This window comes from Panthera pardus, unplaced genomic scaffold (genome assembly GCF_024362965.1).
Source record: "Panthera pardus isolate Hobbes unplaced genomic scaffold, ASM2436296v1 HiC_scaffold_13, whole genome shotgun sequence".
NCBI lineage: Eukaryota > Metazoa > Chordata > Mammalia > Carnivora > Felidae > Panthera > Panthera pardus.
The window spans coordinates 58,487,017-58,505,283 of record NW_026526688.1 but is presented as its reverse complement, the minus strand read 5'-3'; positions in this window follow the sequence as shown (position 1 = coordinate 58,505,283).

The window sequence follows — 18,267 nt, the reverse complement described above, 5'->3', positions numbered from 1 at the left end:
AGAGTAATCCATAAACATGGTTTAATCAAAGAATAGATAAGTCATCTCAGTCTTAAACATGCCCTCAATGGTTTGATCACCATGGTTTTGTCAGTGCCCATTTGGTTGAACTTCAGCTCCTTTTTACGTTCTTATCCCCATTTCCATATTGCTGGCTATTTTCTGTTCTTTATGTGACAGGCAACACAGAAAGCTGGACCTTTTAAATTGTTTAGCACAATTCTTTCTGTAGCTGCTTTGCCGGATTAGCAGTGACAGGTTATTAGCATTTTTAGTCTTCCTCTGTGTACTTCAGGGGATGGAGTAAAGGCCAAGTTCACTTTTGTCATGTATACTCACCTTACATTTGGTCACTTTCTCCCAAATATAAGGATAGCAAATTTTTTTTTCATTTCAGAATTAACAGAATCTGTGATAATTAATCTGTGGTGTTTTTTCTTTTCTCATAAGCATAATTATAAAGAGAAAATTTCATTGAAAAACCCCACAAATAAATTCCAAAGTTGTCAAAACGGCCCCCACCAAAATTCAGATTTGAACCAAACCAAAACATATCACACACACACACACACACACACACTAATAGATGAAGTTGTCATTAATTATACACTTTGATATATTTGGCATTGTCATAATTGGTAAATTTTTGAGGTTAAAAAGATAGAAATCCTGGTCTCTGAGTGAAGACTGGAGGAAATAAAATAGAAAGCCAAGTAACGAATTACATTAAAAATGAAAGGGCTGTGAATCCAGACATCAAATATGACCAAGTGTGAGCTATTTTATTTCCTTGAGTGTTGCAGACGCATGAAGCATCTCTGATTTCTCGAGAGTCAATATGAAAAGTCAGTCAAGTAGCTGGAGTTCTATTTCTTTGATGGGAAATTAGGCCAGGCTAGAGAGCACATCAGAGCAACTTTCGCATTTTTTTGAGGTAACAATTGAAAGGGCATGTCTCTCATTAGTATTAGTCACGAACAGCTCAACAAGCCTAGAATATGACAGAAAAGATAGGGCATTGGAGCAGATTTAATACTCTAGCATTACAGGACCTTGACTGTGAGGGCACAAAGGGAGTTGCAGAGGCATAACCCCACTCTCTGCAGGTTGGCAAGCACTGCATGTTTTGTTTGGCTTTCTTTCTTTCTTTCTTTCTTTCTTTCTTTCTTTCTTTGAAGCAATGTAGCCGCTGAATTTCATTTTTTTTTAATGCTGCAATGGTCTCAACCAGCCATCAAATAATAGCATTTTTTTTTAGTGATTCCATTGATTTTTCTTGGCTTTAGAAAAATTGAGAGAACAACCCCATTATTCTTACATTTTCATTTCATCAGTTTACATAACATTTATTAAAACAGTTATGACAATGTCTAGTGACACATACAATTTTGTGAATAGATGGAATTGGTAAGCAGTTGTGGGTGAAAGGAAAAGTCGAGGATGCAGGGGAGGGGCATTAATGTGGCATAGGTGGTCAGTATTGTTTACAAAAGAAAATTAATCTTCAGGTATTTAAGTACGTGGGTAGAATAGAAGATAGTTAAGAGGGATCTTTTTGTAAATGGAATTTTAAAAGCATTTAATTATTTACGTTTAATGTATATAATATCCACACAGGCTGTATATGTGCTCAACTGTGGGCTAAATTGTTACAGACATTATTGTAAAACAGTTTTCTCAAAAGTTTGGCTCTATTTTGTGTCAGGGTTTTGTCTGCCCTTAACTGAGCAGTCACGTCTTCTCGCACTTAACGCACGGCTGCTGTATTTAGCATTTTTCTACAGATGTCTCAGCCGACTTCCCAGTCTCCTTTTTGATTTGTCTAGGGCATGATTCAGAATCTTCCATCAAAGACAGCTCTAGCCAAGTTCATTTTTATGATCCTGTTTTGTGAAGCACACTTGATTTTTTCATACTTCAACAGATTTAAAACATGATAAAGAGTTCTAAGGGCAGTGGTAATCTATGGACTCATGCAGATCTGTCAAGGTATCGAGGGGAAGCAATTGCTTCTTTGGTGAGAACGATGACATCGACTGTACCTTAAAGTCTATGAACAGCATTATAATGGCAACTTGACATTTATCAAAAGATTTCAGCTTTGTTCTTGGCTTTGTTTGTGCTCAGCCATCTTAAAAGTTAGACATTTACAACAGAATTCAATAGTAGCACTTTTAACAAATGGTGATATTTACTATTTAACCTGGCAAATTCATGGCTACTGGCTGGATGACACTTTGAACTTTGTATAGGACAAATAGCAGATAGGCTTCGTAGATGCAAAATGGGCAACACTCAGAATTTCTGCAGGAAGAAACACGAGACACCCAGAGGTTATAATTTCAGAATTACCAGCTGGGTCTATACCATGTCAACATGCTCAGATGAAAAAGAAGAGAAGCATTTGTTCATCAGTGCACAGCAACAGATGCTTCTTCATGTTGCCTAATTTTTGTTTCTGGTTTTGAGAAAGAATTTCCAACGAAAAGCCACCAATTTATGCATTGCTACTGACTTTCACACATTCCTGCAGGCCTATAAAAACATAAAATATCCTTTAGGGAGAGGGTAGAGGATTATCTAGGCAGTAAGCTAGATGTTTGAGTATACAAGAGAGATGAGATAAGAATAAAGTCTGGGGGGAACTTGCATTCTAGTGAGATAGACAAACATTCCCCCAAATACATGGAAAATATGTATGAGAGATGGAGGAGTACCTACCTGAACGAGGATGGAAAGGAATCTTTCACAGAGGAGGCAACCTCTGGACTTTAAAGATAATTAACTTGTTGACAGGCAGACAGAGGTCCCAAGATGGTAAAGCATGCAGCCCAAATACCTATGCCTCTTGGAACTGTGTAATATAATATAATATAATGTAATATAATATAAGCCACCTCTTGTGAAGTGGAAAAAGCTTAAAACTTTTTTTTAAATGTTTATTTTTCAGAGACAGAGAGAGACAGAGTGTGAGTGGGGCAAGGGCAGAGAGAGAGGGAGACACATAATCCGAAGTGGGCTCCAGGCTCTGAGCTATCAGCACAGAGCCTGACGTGGGGCTCAAACTCATGAACCGCGAGATCGTGACCTGAGCCGAAGTCAGATGCTTAACCAGCTGAGCCACCCACGTGCTCCAATAGCTTAAAACTTTTAAATCACTTCTCTTCAGTTACCTTTGCTAGTTATAAGATAAATAATATACACAGAAAACTTGTTTTTAACTGAGAAATCTATTAAGAACATTTCGATGAGAGACATTAGTAAGATAATACTAGCCATGAAGGCAAAATAAGTATTCATGAGAGCTGTAAAGAGGTTCCAGGTAATGGAAAGCCATTATGTGTTTTATTGCAAGACACTGAAGTGTGTGTGTGTGTGTGTGTGTGTGTGTGTGTGTGTGTGAGTGTTATGATTTGGAGAGAGAGCTAAGCTAAGTAGCAATGTGAAGGATACTTTGGGGCAGGAATTACAAGAGTCTGGAAGCAGAGACATCTATGTAGAAACTCAAATAGTGTAGATAAAGAAGATAAGTGTGTGAACTACAGTACTGCCAAAGGAAAGAGAGAATAAAAAATTAAACTGAGTTATTTCACAGGTGGAATTGACCAAATATTTATTCATTTATTTACCAAACATTTAATATTAAAATAACATTTATTAAACGCAGTATTTTTAAAGCATTGTTCCTTGAGGAATGGAAAGATGATTATTTTTTAGGGGCTTACATTCTAGTAGGGAAATCAGATATTATACTGTATTAATTAGAATTCTCCATAGAAACAGAACCAATAGGATGTGTGTGTGTGTGTGTGTGTGTGTGTGTGTGTGTGTGTATGTGTGTGTGTGTGTGTGTGTGTATACATATATATAGTGTTTATAGTCTATTTCTTTTGGTGTATACACATATCTATCAATAGAGGGAGATTTACAGAATTGGCTCACAAAACTACACGGACTGGTAAGTCTGAAATCTGCAAGGTAGGTCAGCAAGCTGGAGACCTGGGGACACTTGATGTTTTACTCTTGAGTTGGAAGGCCTCAGTCTTATAAGACCTCAACTGATGGATGAGGCCAACCTACATTATTATGGTGGGTAATCTTCTTTACTCAAAGTCTACTGATTTCTTTTTTCTCTTCTCTTCTCTCTCTTCTCTTCTCTTCTCTTCTCTTCTCTTCTCTTCTCTTTTTTCTTTTCTTTTCTTTTCTCTTCTTTTCTCTTTCTTTCTAAGTAGGCTTCACATCTAGCACAGAGCCCAACATGGGGCTTGAAGTCACAACACTGAGATCAAAACCTGAGCTGAGATCAAGAGTCAGATGCTTAACCGACTGAGCCACTCAGGCGCCTCTCAAAGTCTACTGACAAGAGCTTAGACTCAACTGAAAAATACCATCACAGTAACATCTGGACTTATGTGTGAACCTAAAATTGAGTACCAGGGCCTAGCCAAGTTGACACATAAAATTAACCGTCACATATACAAACAGCTGAAAGAAATGTGTGTAGATAAGAAATTGTATTGGAGTTGAGTTTCGAAGAGAGATTTGAGGGAGAATATTTGAAATGGAAGGCAAAGCATTAAAAGAAAGGCAGGAAGTAAGGAAAAGCAGGATGAGGGTAGAAAATTATGGTTTCCTTTGATTGGCGTGAAGGGCAACAGGGAGAGAGGGATGGGAATTAAAAGTGGAAGCGGAATCCTGGTGTTCTATGAAGACTGGCCTAAGTAGTTTGACTTCATTCTGCAGGCAGAAGGAACCCAGTTGAGTTTTGTGCTCAAAGGATTGATTTTCTTTATACTACTATTGAGTTTGATCTGATAGCAAACTCATATCAGGGCCATCATGGAGTTATTTGGTTTCTGTGGGGCAGTTGTTCTTCCTTCCTGGTCCCCGTGGGGCTCTCTTGCGTAATAATTGTAGAATTATTCACTTGGAAGATGTCTGTGAACAAGACTAAAACCATAATTTAGAGCTTCAAGATGATTCAAGATCATTATTGTTGGAAAATCACTTGCAATTATTTTATAAAAAGATATTACCTGTTACAAAAAGAGTGCATACATGAAGAAAGAACATATAGGTAAGATGTAGTTCTTCCAAAATGACTAGATTTGGAAATAAATTCCATTATCCTGCATGAGTTCTTTCTTTAAACCCTTGGTGAACTCGTTGATAAAATTTTTATGTAACATTGATTAAATGCTTGGCTGAAAAGAGCAGATAGATCATTTTCTTTTATGTCAATGATTCTTTATTTAAAAAAAAATTACAGTTGCTGATTAAACAATTTGAGTTAAGGTCTTTAGTTATAATTCACTCAGTTAAAGTGTTTCTTGTATTGCTTAAGAAGTTGGCAGAGTTCTCCTCTTTTTTTTTTTTTAAAGGTTTATTTATTTATTTTTTGAGAGAGAGAGAGAGGGAGAGAGAGAGAGAGGGAAAGCAGGGAAGGGGCAGAGAGAATCCTAAGCAGGCTCTGTGCTCTCAGCACAGTGCTGGATACAGGGCTCAAACTCACAAACTGTGAGATCATAACCTGAGCTGAATTCAGGAGTCAGATGCTTAACTAACTATGTCACCAGGCACCCCGAGTTTTCCTCTTTTTGTGTTTATAATTTATTTCGTATGTTTTCAGGACACTGAGTTGTGGTACATTTTCTATTATGCTGAATCATGGATTAACTTAAAGACAGAAGTTTGATTATATTTCTCTAGGGTAAAATACAGGCTTTAGAAAAAATTGTGTATGTGTTATTGGGCTGTTAATGGTGAAGGCCTTGCCTCTTCCCACTTATTTACAGTTCTTTCTTTTGGGGATCATATTAGAAAGACATTCCATCTAACTAATATGCTATTCTTTAGGAGGCTTCTTTAATCTTGTTTTTTTAAAGAGTAATGAGTAGCTTATACTAAACTGCTTTCTAAAAACCTAAGGTATTGCATACCCCTAGTAGTCTGCCTGGGAGCATGGTGTTAAAAGTGTGAACTTTGGAGTCAGACTGTCTGGGTTAGAATCTGGCCCTGTTACCAGTGGTGTGCCCCTGGGTAAGCTACTTAACCATTCTGTCTCTGTTACTACATCTGTAAAATGAGGAAAGTAATAACATATTTAATGAGGTTATTGTGAAGTTTGGCAGACTTAATTACAGGCAAAGTATTAAAACAGAGCCTGACACGTTGTACACACTCCATAAGTGTCAGCTCTTATCATTTTAGATGAAAACTGCTGAGGACACACATCAGAGTTGTTCTGAAGAATCTAGTGCCATTAATAAATATTGAATGGCTATCTTTGGCATATATGGAATTTTACTACTCTGGAAAAACCACTAGACCTAGGCAAAGTTGTTGGTGGATGAAGCTATAATTTCCTCTTTCCTAGGCCGTCTCTTTCTTTTACATATCTAGTCTAAGCCTAGAAGGATTCATTCAAAAAACAGTGTATGGTCCGTTTTAAAATGATGGAGAGGACAGAATTTCACAGTTGTTCAGATATAATCCATTCAATGACTTATAGATAGGTAGGGAGAGGTGTGAATAGTTAGAATTTTTGCCATGCTATAATGGAGATTATGTTTGTTTGTTTGTTTCTCTGTAGGCATATATTCCTAAGAGCATATTGATCTTTAAAAACTGATTGACTGAGGAGCATCTGGGTGGCTCAGTCAGTTAAATGTCTGATTCTTGGTTTCCACTCAAGTCATGATCTCATGATTTGTGAGATCGAGCCCTGGTTGGGTTCTATGATATGGGCTCCAAGTGTGGAGCCTGCTTGCCATTCTCTCTCTCTCTCTCTCTCTCTCTCTCTCTTTCTCTCTCTCTCTATCAAAATAAATAAATAAATTTAAACAAACTGATTGAATGATATTTAATTATTGATAAGTAAAATCACTCTTGCAAACAGCTTTTGAGTTTTATGGCCAGACAGATAACTTATCAGGGATATTGTACATCATGGGCTATAAAAATTCTGTAAGTCTATTAACATTCACAACACTTGTGTGACAATTTGATATTCTAGAAAATCCTATATGCTATGATAGCCAGAATAGACAGCAGTTATGCTTCATGAGAAAAATTCAAGTTTTAAAAGTGACTAATAAAAATTTAACTGAGTCAGCATAACTAGTTTTTTTATGTCTTATAGAGCTAGAAAAGCAAAGAGAAGGAAACAAATTGGTAGCTCCTATCCCTTAGAGCCAGGATAGATACAGAAAAACGAAGGAGAATATTCTATTTAATTGGTTTCCTTTTATATACTCTGTTGGTATTTCGCAAATCCCATTTTATTTTTATTGACATCTTAGCTCCTCTGTTCATGTGCCCCACAGCTAGTGATTTTTTTAAGCATTCTCAATACTGTGGCTCTATTTCCTTTTCCTTTGTCTTTAAATAACTGCTGGGTTCTATTCTCTTTCCACTTGTATCCCCCACAGATGATTCTTTAATTTCCTCTCTGTTCAAAACTCCTTTGCCTGGATGACTCCAAATTTGTCACATATAATCTTGATGATTCCCCGAATGACATTTTCATAAACTTTTCAACCTGTAGTACTATGTATGACCATAAATAAGTAAGTAAGTAAATAAATGTATGTGAGGCCAGTTTTGACATGAAGGGTAAACATAAAGATTCTTCCCTGAGCAGTTAAGTGGTGTATAAATTTGACCAATGAGTCATGATGAGAATTACAGAAGTTAACAATAGGTACTAAAACCTTATGAGAAAGCACCTTGTTATTCCACAGCTTTGATAATATTGTGGGTCAAATCATCTCTCTCAATAACAGAACAAAATGCCATGACTGTATCTCCTTAATGTAGTCCACATAATTATGTATCATCATTTTTCAGCAGATATTTGAATGTCTACTTTTTGTATAATATACCAATATTATGAGTGAGTGGGTTATTTTATTATTGAATTTACAAAATTTGTTTCTTTTCATGACTCAGAGAATACTTTTTGGCTTATCTTTTTAACTCTTTTAAAATTTTATTTTATTTTATTATTATTTTTTTTAATATGAAATTTATCATCACTTTGGTTTCCATTGAACCAATGTTCATCCCAACAGGTGCCCTCCTCAATGCCCATCACCAACCCTCCTCTCCCTCCCACTCCCCCTCAACCCTCAGTTTGTTCTCAGATTTTAAAAGTCTCCTATGGTTTGGATCCCTCCCTCTCTAACCTCTTTTTTTTTTTCCTTCCTCTCCCCAATGGTCTTCTGTTAAGTTTCTCAGGATCCACATAAGAATGAAAACACATGGTATCTGTCTTTCTCTGTGTGGCTTATTTCACTTAGCATAACACTCTCCAGTTCTATCTTAAATTTTATTTTAGAGAAAAAGAGAGAGAGAAGGGGAGATGGGCAGAGAGAGAGAGAGAGAGAGAGAGAGAGAGAGAGATTGTAAGCAGGCTCCATTGTCAGCATGAAGCCCAACATGGGGTTTGATCCCACAACTCTGGGATCATAATATGAACTGAAATCAAGGGTTGGATGCCCAACGGGCTGAGCCTCTCAGGTGCCCCTTTTTTGGCTTATCTTTATAGCGGTTTAAAATGGTAAGATATTCAATAATAAAGCAAAATATGAGAACCCACAGCTATTCAAGAAACATTTATAAAGCACCTACTCTGTGTCCAATTTAGCAGTAGGCATGTAAGGAGGCAGGATGTATAAATCAGTCCCAGACTTCAGCAATCTATGTCCTAGAGAAGGGACTGGGTGGTGAGGGGGAGAAGAGATAAACCAACATTGATTGAGCAATGTGCAAGATCCCTCACAAGTGTTCTTATTTAATCTTAATGACAATATTGCAATATACATGTTACCTTTATTAGTATGGACTATTAGTATTACCTTTATTTTAGAGAGAGAAAACTGACTCTCAGAGCAGTCCCATGGTCACAAGGCCAGTATACACCACAGCGAGGATTTGAATTCAGGTCTGTCCTCCTTAGAGTTTGTGCTCTGTCTCTGTACTCTACTCTGGCCATTAATAGGAAGAAAAAAGTACCATGGAAGTAATTGACTATAGGAGTTCATAGTAGTATGACTTCATGAAGCAGGAAGTGAAGCTGGTAATCTATTGGGTGAAGCTGGTAATTTATCAAACTGGAGATCAGACTTTCCCTTACCATCCTTGAAACAGTAAAACAGACCAAAAAGCCCAGAAAAATATCTACACTTGATTGAAGCAGAACTTTTCAGACTGTGCTTGATTTCTATTTTCTCCACAGCCTGACTCTTCAGATGTGTTCCATCTAATATCAACAGCTCTTACAAGTGCAAAGACAAGTGGCTGCCTTTTTATAGGCATGACTCATGGGAGAGGACCGATGGTGAGATAGAAGCTAAGTTTGAAATGAAAACGCGTCTCATAGCTCAATATAGAGCTCAATATAGAGAGATAATAATAGTGACCTAAAACAGGCCTGGAGATACACATTAATATATATAAGTGTTTGTCTACTCTAAATTTACTTGTCTTTCACTTTCTGCTTCTATTACTAATCTGAGAAGAGTATTTGTGTGTGAGTGTGTATGAGTGTGTGTGTGTGTGTGTGCGCGCGCGCACGCGCATGCATGTGTGTGTGAGTTTGTGTGTTGAATTCTTCACTATCCAAGAAAAAATTATTTTCCCTGAGAGTATTTTAAGTTTGGTACAGTTAGAAGATGTACCAGACGCATGAAAAAAACGAACCAAACCGAGACTAATTTGCAGTAGGTTGGAGTTGGTATGACCTGTGCTTGGTCGCCTACATTAAGTTTTGAGTCCTTGTACACTTCAGTCACAGATAATTCCTAGGCTGCACAATCTGACAGTCATTTTACATTGGGCAAATTAAAAGTTTTTGTCTCAGCACAGTGGTTGGCCAACCACAACTGCCTGTATTTGTAGGTGGAGTTTTGTTGGGACATAGCTGTATCCATTTGTTGACATATTCTCTCTGGCTACTCTCATGCTACAATGGTAATTGATTAGTAAGACCTTATGGTTGGGAAAGTAAAAAAATTTTACTACCTGAACCTTCAAGAAAAAGTATGCTGACCCCTGTTGGGAGCACCCAGCCTTCATTTATATTTGCTTGGACTCAGTACTGAAGTAAGTTGTGTCGCACTAGAGCTTTCCAAAACCCATGTTGCATTAATGATCCTTTACTTTAATCATATATCTATATCTATATCTATATCTATATCTATATCTATATCTATATCTATCTATATCTATATCTATATCTATATCTATATCTATCTATATCTATATCTATATCATCTATATCTATATCTATATACATCTATATCTATCTCTATGTCTATATATATATTTAATGTTTATTTAATTTTGAGAAAGAGAGAGAGCATGAACGGGAGAGAGGCAGAGAGAGAGGGAGACACAGAATCCGAAGCAGGGTCCAGGCTCTGAGCTGTCAGCACAGAGCCCAACGCGGGGCTGGAACTCACAAACCTTGAGGTCAGGACCGGAGCCAAAGTCGGATGCTCATCCAACAGAGCCACCCAGGTGCCCCGCCTTAATCATATTTTAAAATAAGTCAAAGTCCTTTGGATATAGAAAAATAGGAGTGGAATATTCATACTTTTTGGATTTTGTCTTGCCCCAAATTCTCATCCATAGACTTCCAAATATGCATTCTCTTTCACAGAAGCTCAACTTAGTATTGAAATCTGAAATCTTTAAAGAGGATGCAAGACACAAAAAGTGTGATATCTGGCAACAAGGGATGGGGTCAGAATTTAGTCTGTGGTTTTTAAATTAATACTCTGTGAAGTCTTCATGTCCCTTTCCTTATCTCAATGTACAGCTTGAAGATGTGCATCATTCACTATAATTCATCCTGCTATATTTCACTTTTCCAATTTCCTGAATTTAACACTCTCATCACCATTATTTGCAAAGTGCAGCAAATAAAAACCCTGTTGAAGATGGTTGGGAATTTCAATAAGCTCAAGTTTTGATTTCTTGGCATCTGAGTAATAGATAATTCCCACGGTGATGTAAAAGGCAATGAACACCACCAATGCTTTTAAATTTCTAGTGGTAGAAGCCTGCACAAAACCATGTATTTGCTGCATGTAAACAGGGGACACTTTGGGGTGGTTTTCAGAGAGAAATCATTTCTAAATTCTCTGTGCCTTTAAGTTTTGTTGATACTTCACAATACAATTGCTAAAAAACTTTTTACAAAACTGGAGAAATTTCTTGTCTGGTAATATTAGTCTTATTATGACAAGAAGAGCATAGAAAAGTTCTAAAATCTGTTTTAAGGTGAAAACTCATGCCAGCAGGAAATAAACCACAAACAATCTGGAGAATTTAATGAGAGCAAGCACCCAGTTTTAATTACAGCATTACAATTATGCAGATATAATAATTACATTACCTTGATGTATATTTTCATGAGGAATCCATAAAATAAATTCAAAGGCAAGCAGATTGCTATCACTAATAGTATCATTTCTCCTTAGAAATAATACAATTGCTGCATATTGTTTTGTAAAAAAGAGATTAATGGTACCATCCCAACTCATAATACAACATTTAAATATTTTCTGTTTCTTATTTAAGATGGTTTTCCTTATGGTTTTTTGCCACAGGATTAGAGAAAAGTAAACCCATCAAGATACTAGATTAGCTTGGTTAATTTCAGTATCTCTAGTTTTCTCTAGATGGCAGTCAAGACACAGCATTTTTAAAACTGCTCTTGTTGAAAGCTGCATTAAGAATGCTCTAATGTTTCCCCAGCAAGATTTTTCTTTGTTTGTTTGTCATAGTCCTCAGATAATGGTGTTCAGAGCATTAAACTCAGGAATTGGACAGACCTGAGATACAGTAGGTTGAATATGGAGAAGGATACACATCTTAAGGCTGTATATTGAGGCAAGAAGGAAAGGGATATGATGAATCTATAGAGAATCAAGGGAAAACGCATGGGTTAAAATTTGATCCCATCCATGTTGCCAAGTATCACATTTTTTGTGCATTGCATCCCCTTTGAAGATTTCAGATTTAAAAACTGAGGCCAGTTGAGAAACTGAGACCATTCTCTTCTGTGAAAGAGAATGCATATCCAGAAAGTGTGAACATTCTGTTCTTAGTCTTCTGTATCCAAAGGACTTTGTCTTATTTTAAAATATGATTAAAGCAAAGTATCATTGATGCATCACTGGTTTTGTAAAACTCTAGTATAACCTAACTTATTTTAGGATTGAGTCCAGGTAAACGTAGATGAAGTTTGTACTGGTGCTCCTCAATGGCAAAAGTGATCAGTGTTAGGAGAAGAATCTTTAACTTGCCCACTTTAGATGATTGCAAATCCTGAGGAAAACTGATCACGGAGGATAAATTCTGCATACAACAAAAATTTTTTACTGCCTACTAGTGACAGGGACTTAGGTAGGCATTGGTCCCTATTCCAATGGCCTTCTGAATGTACACTCTAGTAAGATAGATAAACCCAGAGTCAAATGGGAGCACCTAGTTTTCGTTTCATGCTTCCAGTATAGGATGGAGAAGAATTGAGATGACATAATTAGATTTTCCACCAAGATCTTTGTTCAGGACTGGGATTTAATCAAAGAATAATGAAAACATCCACAAAATTATATTCACTAATTGTATATCCAATTGAACTGTATGTTTTAACTTTATATTCATTACATGAAGCCAGCAAGGTGGGTATTAACATCTTTATGGATAATTAAACTCAGAGAAGTAAAATGGCTTTCCCAGGGGCACATGCAGAACCATTCTTCCACTTGGAATTTCTAGAACTCTGAGGCTTATGCTATTCCCACCACACCATGCTGCCCCTTCTTTGGAGCTGCCCTGTGTGTGCATTCAGATGGACTCATTCATGCAGGGATAATGTGTATAGGCTTTCCCAGGTTGATCTGTATTTGGGAAGGCTCTGGAGTGCTCAGTACTTAATTTAAAGGACTTTCTGTCTGATGACACAATATCATGGAATAATAAGGAGATGTTTAAAATATTTCAAGAATATTTTAAATCAAGTGCTATCTTTTCTTGTCCTTTAAATCAAGTGCTACAGTGATTCCTATTCCTCTGGTCCTGATGTGACTTAAAATGTAGCACAAAGGAAAAAGAAAAAAATGCCTTTTGCACTTGTAGGCTTGTGAACTTTGGTGTCTGAAAGTGAGTGTGAGGTTATGGTGACAATAATAGGGGATGTGGAGTAGTATTTCTGCACTTTCTGTGATCGTAAAGACAAGATCATTCTACTCAGAAGCAGCCCCATGGTAAATCTCTTGATCATCCGCGGGGCTCAGTTTGAGCGATGTGGTGGGAATAAACATTTTTCTGAGAGTGTGTGGATTAGTTTCTCAGGGATGGGGTACCAAAGTATCACAAACTGTGTGGCCTAAAATAACAGAAATTTATTGTGTCACAGTTCTGGAGGCTAGAATCTGAAATCAAAGTGTTGGCAGGACCTTACTCCCTCTGCAACCTACAAGAGAGTCTCTTCTTGCCTCTTTCTAGCTTCTGGAAAAAGTTTCTGGTGTTTGCCAGCAATCTTTGACATTCCTTAGCTTGCAGCTGAGTAACTTCAGTCTCTGTCTCCATCTTCCCGTGGCATTCTTCCTTTGTATCCCTGTGTCTTCACATGACTGTCTTCTTATAAGGACACTAAACTGGTTAGAGACCCACCCTGTTCTAGTATAACCTCAACCAATTCTATCTGTAATCACCCTATTGCCAAATAAGGTCATATTCTGAGGTACCAGCAGGTTGAAACTTCAACATGTCTTTTTTGGGGAGACACATTTCATGCCATAACTATGTGTTAAGTAAAAAGCACATTGTAGTACTAACTCTGTCACTAACTAGCTATGCAACTAGCATTGACATCTCCCTGGACTTTAGTTTCTCATCTATAAAATGTAGGCATTAAAATATTTGACTTCTAAGGACCTATTCTATTAGTTGATAATGGGAACATGGCCTCTGGTCATGTACCTCTGGCCCATGGACATTTCTGTTAGGACAGGATATGGCTCCCCAGGCTTGGCATGGTGAAATTCCCTTCCTATCTTTGATCCTGATCTCCTTCTTCAGTCAGTTGCTAGGCTTTGGGAATACTCAGGATCTGACATTCTATTAATTTTGCTTCTATGCAGAGCTTTCTGGCTCTGCAGCATGCCATGATGTAACAAAGAAAATGGTGTAAGGAAGAAGAGTCAGGTATATAACCAAGATCCTATAGAGATAAAGGGAAAAACAAAGAAAATGACCAATGCTCCAATAGGTTAACAGTGATAGACTGCAACTCAACTACTGGCTGAAGGAATCAAGTAAAGTTATTGTCTAGGTATTAAATGCAGACTATATCATGTGACCATGTTTTTCCAGTGGCTTATTTCAAAACAGTGAAACAGATGTGTTTATGACCAATCATCTAAATAGCATGTTCAGAGCTAATTAAGGTCATACATGAAATTGCCAGTGGCCTTAGTTCAATATAGATCATTTCCTTTAGAAGTGTTATGATTTTTTTCCTCAACATCTGGTATTCCCTGTCTGGATCAATGCATCCTACCTGCCCACAGTGACCATCCAGTCCCTTCTATGGTCACAGTCACTTCTTCTGCTTATGAGCGGTCACTCAGAAGGGATGTTAGGGGCTCTCTTTCTGCTCTCTAGTTAATTACTGTGTTATGCATCTGAGCTTAAGAGTAATAACATGTGAGGTGTCACCATCAACACTGTCACTCAAGAGAGGGACCCAGTCCGAACAGGTTTCTGGTGGCCAGAGCTTCTCTGTTTCCCTGGGTCTCATGCCTGGGATTGAACCCAGCCCTATACCCTGGCCAGCTGACTGTTAATAAAATACCTGAATACAAATGAACAGGAAATAGTGGCTTTTTCGTTTGCCAGCAATATCTTGTTAGAAGGCTTCCTGTAGAAGGAATGTTATAGTCATAGATGTGAGACAGGAGAATGGTGACATGCATATCACATATTTGCCAACTTGCTAATTTAGATGGAAAGAGGAGATAGTCTCATTGTATTCTGTGCTGGTCAGACCACATCTGGACGCTGTGTCTTCTAGTGTTATTGATAAAACAGAGATGGGGAATCAGAATATTGAATCATCAGAAAATTATTGCCTATCAAAAATGATTATGGGGGATATTTAAACTGAAGAAGGAAAGACTGAAGGGAAGCAAGGAAACAATGCTTGGAGTCACGAAGACAAAAGCAGATTTGTGCTACGTAGCTTTAGAAATGGAATGTTCTGATGCAGCCACTTTAATGCCATTACATTTTCTTCAGCTGTCACTTTTCATGAGTCCATTCTAATTTTGCATGAATTAAACTGTCTAACTGAGAAGGATTTTTAAGTGACCAATTTTCTGAGCCCATATTTTTTTTTTTTTTTTTTTAACATTTTTAATTTATTTTTGGGACAGAGAGAGACAGAGCATGAACGGGGGAGGGGCAGAGAGAGAGGGAGACACAGAATCGGAAACAGGCTCCAGGCTCCGAGCCATCAGCCCAGAGCCTGACGCGGGGCTCGAACTCACGGACCACGAGATCGTGACCTGGCTGAAGTCGGACGCTTAACCGACTGCGCCACCCAGGCGCCCCATCTGAGCCCATATTTTTATTGTCTTCAAATTTCCTTTAATTTGGCACATTTATTTTCAAAACCTGGCTTAGATTTCTCTTTTATACTTGTTTTCGTGAATTTAAATTGTTAGGAAATTTCCTTGTTATCATGATACAATTAAAAAATCAATAGAATTCTAGTGTGTTAGTGACCAGTGTGCTTTTATTTCCACAAATAATTATGTATTTGAAATATATGATTCCACAAATTGTAAAGAGCATTCAACAGCAAGTATTCATCATTTTTTAAAAAAAAGTTTTATTGAGATATAGTACATACACCATAAAATTTACCCATTTAAATTGTAAATTTCAAGGGTTTTTAATATTTTCACAGTACAGCACCTTAGTATTCACAGTACATATCATACTATATTCACATTAGTCAACTTTCATCACAATCTAAACTTTAGAGCATTTTATTAACTCCAGAAGGAACCTTCTGACCACTAGCACTCACTCCCAATTTCTCCCAAAGCCCCCAGCCCTTGACAACTGCTAATCTACTGCCTGTCTCTATAGATTTTCATATTCTAAATACTACATGTAAATGGAACATACACTATGTGGTCTTTTATGACAGGCTTCCTTCATTTAACAAAATGATTTAAAGATTTATCACGTTGTAGCATGTATCAATTATTTCATTCCTTCTTATTGCTGAATAATATTTCATTGCATGGATGCATTGTATTTTATTTATCCATCATCAGGTGATGGGAATTTGGGTTGTTTTCACATTTTTTTAAATTTACATCCAAATTAGGTATCAAACTAGTGCAACAATGATTTCATGAGTAGATTCCTTAATGCCCCTTACCCATTTAGCCCATCCTCCCTCCCTCACCCCCTCCAATAACCCTGTTTGTTCTCCATATTTATGAGTCTCTTATGCTTTGTCCCCCTCACTGTTTTTTATATTATTTTTGTTTCCCTCCCCTTATGTTCATCTGTTTTGTCTCTTAAAGTACTCATATGAGTGAAGTCCTATGATTTTTGTCTTTCTCTGACTGACTAATTTCGCTTAACATAATACCCTCCAGTTCCATCCACGTAGTTGCAAATGGCAAGATTTCATTCTTTTGATTGCTGAGTAATACTCAATTGTGTGTGTGTGTGTGTGTGTGTGTGTGTGTATTATATATAATATTATATACTCAGGTGGTATCTCATGGTGGTTTTGATTTGTATTTCCCTGATGATGAGTGATGTTGAGCATTTTTTCATGTGTCGGTTGGCCATCTGGATGTCTTCTTTGAAGAATCGTCTATTCATGTCTTTTGCCCATTTCCTCACTGGGTTATTTGTTTTTTGGGGGTCGATTTTGATAAGTTCTTATAGATTCAGGATACTAATCCTTTATCTGATATGTCGTTTGCAAATATATTCTCCCATTCTGTCGGTTGCCTTTTAGTTTTGCTGATTGTTTCCTTCGCTGTGCAGAAGCTTTTTATTTTGATGAGATCTCAGTAGTTCATTTTTGCTTTTGTTTCCCTTGCCTCTGGAGATGTGTTGAGTAAGAAGTTGCTGCGGCCAAGATCAAAGAGGTTTTTGCCTGCTTTCTTTTCGAGGATTTTGATGGCTTCCTGCCTTACATTGAGGTCTTTCATCCATTTTGAGTTTATTTTTGTATATCGTTTAAGAAAGTGGTCCAAGTTCATTCTTCTGCATGTCGCTGTCCAGTTTTCCCAGCACCACTTGCTGACGAGACTGTCTTTATTCCATTGGATATTCTTTCCTGCTTTGTCAAAGATTAGTTAGCCATATGTTTGTGGGTCCATTTCTGGGTTCTCTATTCTGTTCCATTGATCTGAGCACCTGTTCTTGTTCCAGTACCATATTGTCTTGATGATTACAGTTTTGAAGTATAACTTGAAGTCCAAGATTGTGATGGCTCCTGCTTTGGTTTTCTTTTTCAAGATTGCTTTGGCTATTCAGGGTTTTCTTGGTTCCATAAAAATTTTAGGACTGTCTGTTCTAGCTCTGTGAAGAATGCTGGTGTTATTTTCATTAGGGATTGCATTGAGTATGTAGATTGCTTTGGGTAGTATTGACATTTTAACAATATTTGTTCTTCCTATCCAGGAGCATGGCATCTTTTTCCGTTTTTTTTGTGTCTTCTTCAGTTTCTTTCATGAGCTTTCTATAGTTTTAAGTATATAGACTTTTCACCTCTTTGGTTAGATTTATCCCTAGGTATTTTATGGTTTTTGGTGCAATTGTAAATGGGATCGATTCCTTGATTTCTCTTTCTGTCACTTCATTGTTGGTGTATATGAATGCAACCTATATCTGTGTGTTGATTTTATATCCTGCAACTTTGCTGAATTCATGAATCAGTTCTAGCAGTTTTTGGTAGAATCTTTTGGGTTTTCCACGTAGAGTATCATGTCATCTTCGAAGAGTGAAAGTTTGATCTCCTGCTGACAAATTTGGATGCCTTTTATTTCTTTGTGTTGCCTGATTGCAGAGGCTAAGACTTCTAATACTATGTTGAAGAACGGTGGCAAGAGTGGACATCCCTGTCTTGTTCCTGACCTTAGGGGGAAAGCTCTCAGTTTTTCCCCATTGAGGATGATATTAGGGTTGGGTCGTTCATATATGGCTTTTCTGATCTCG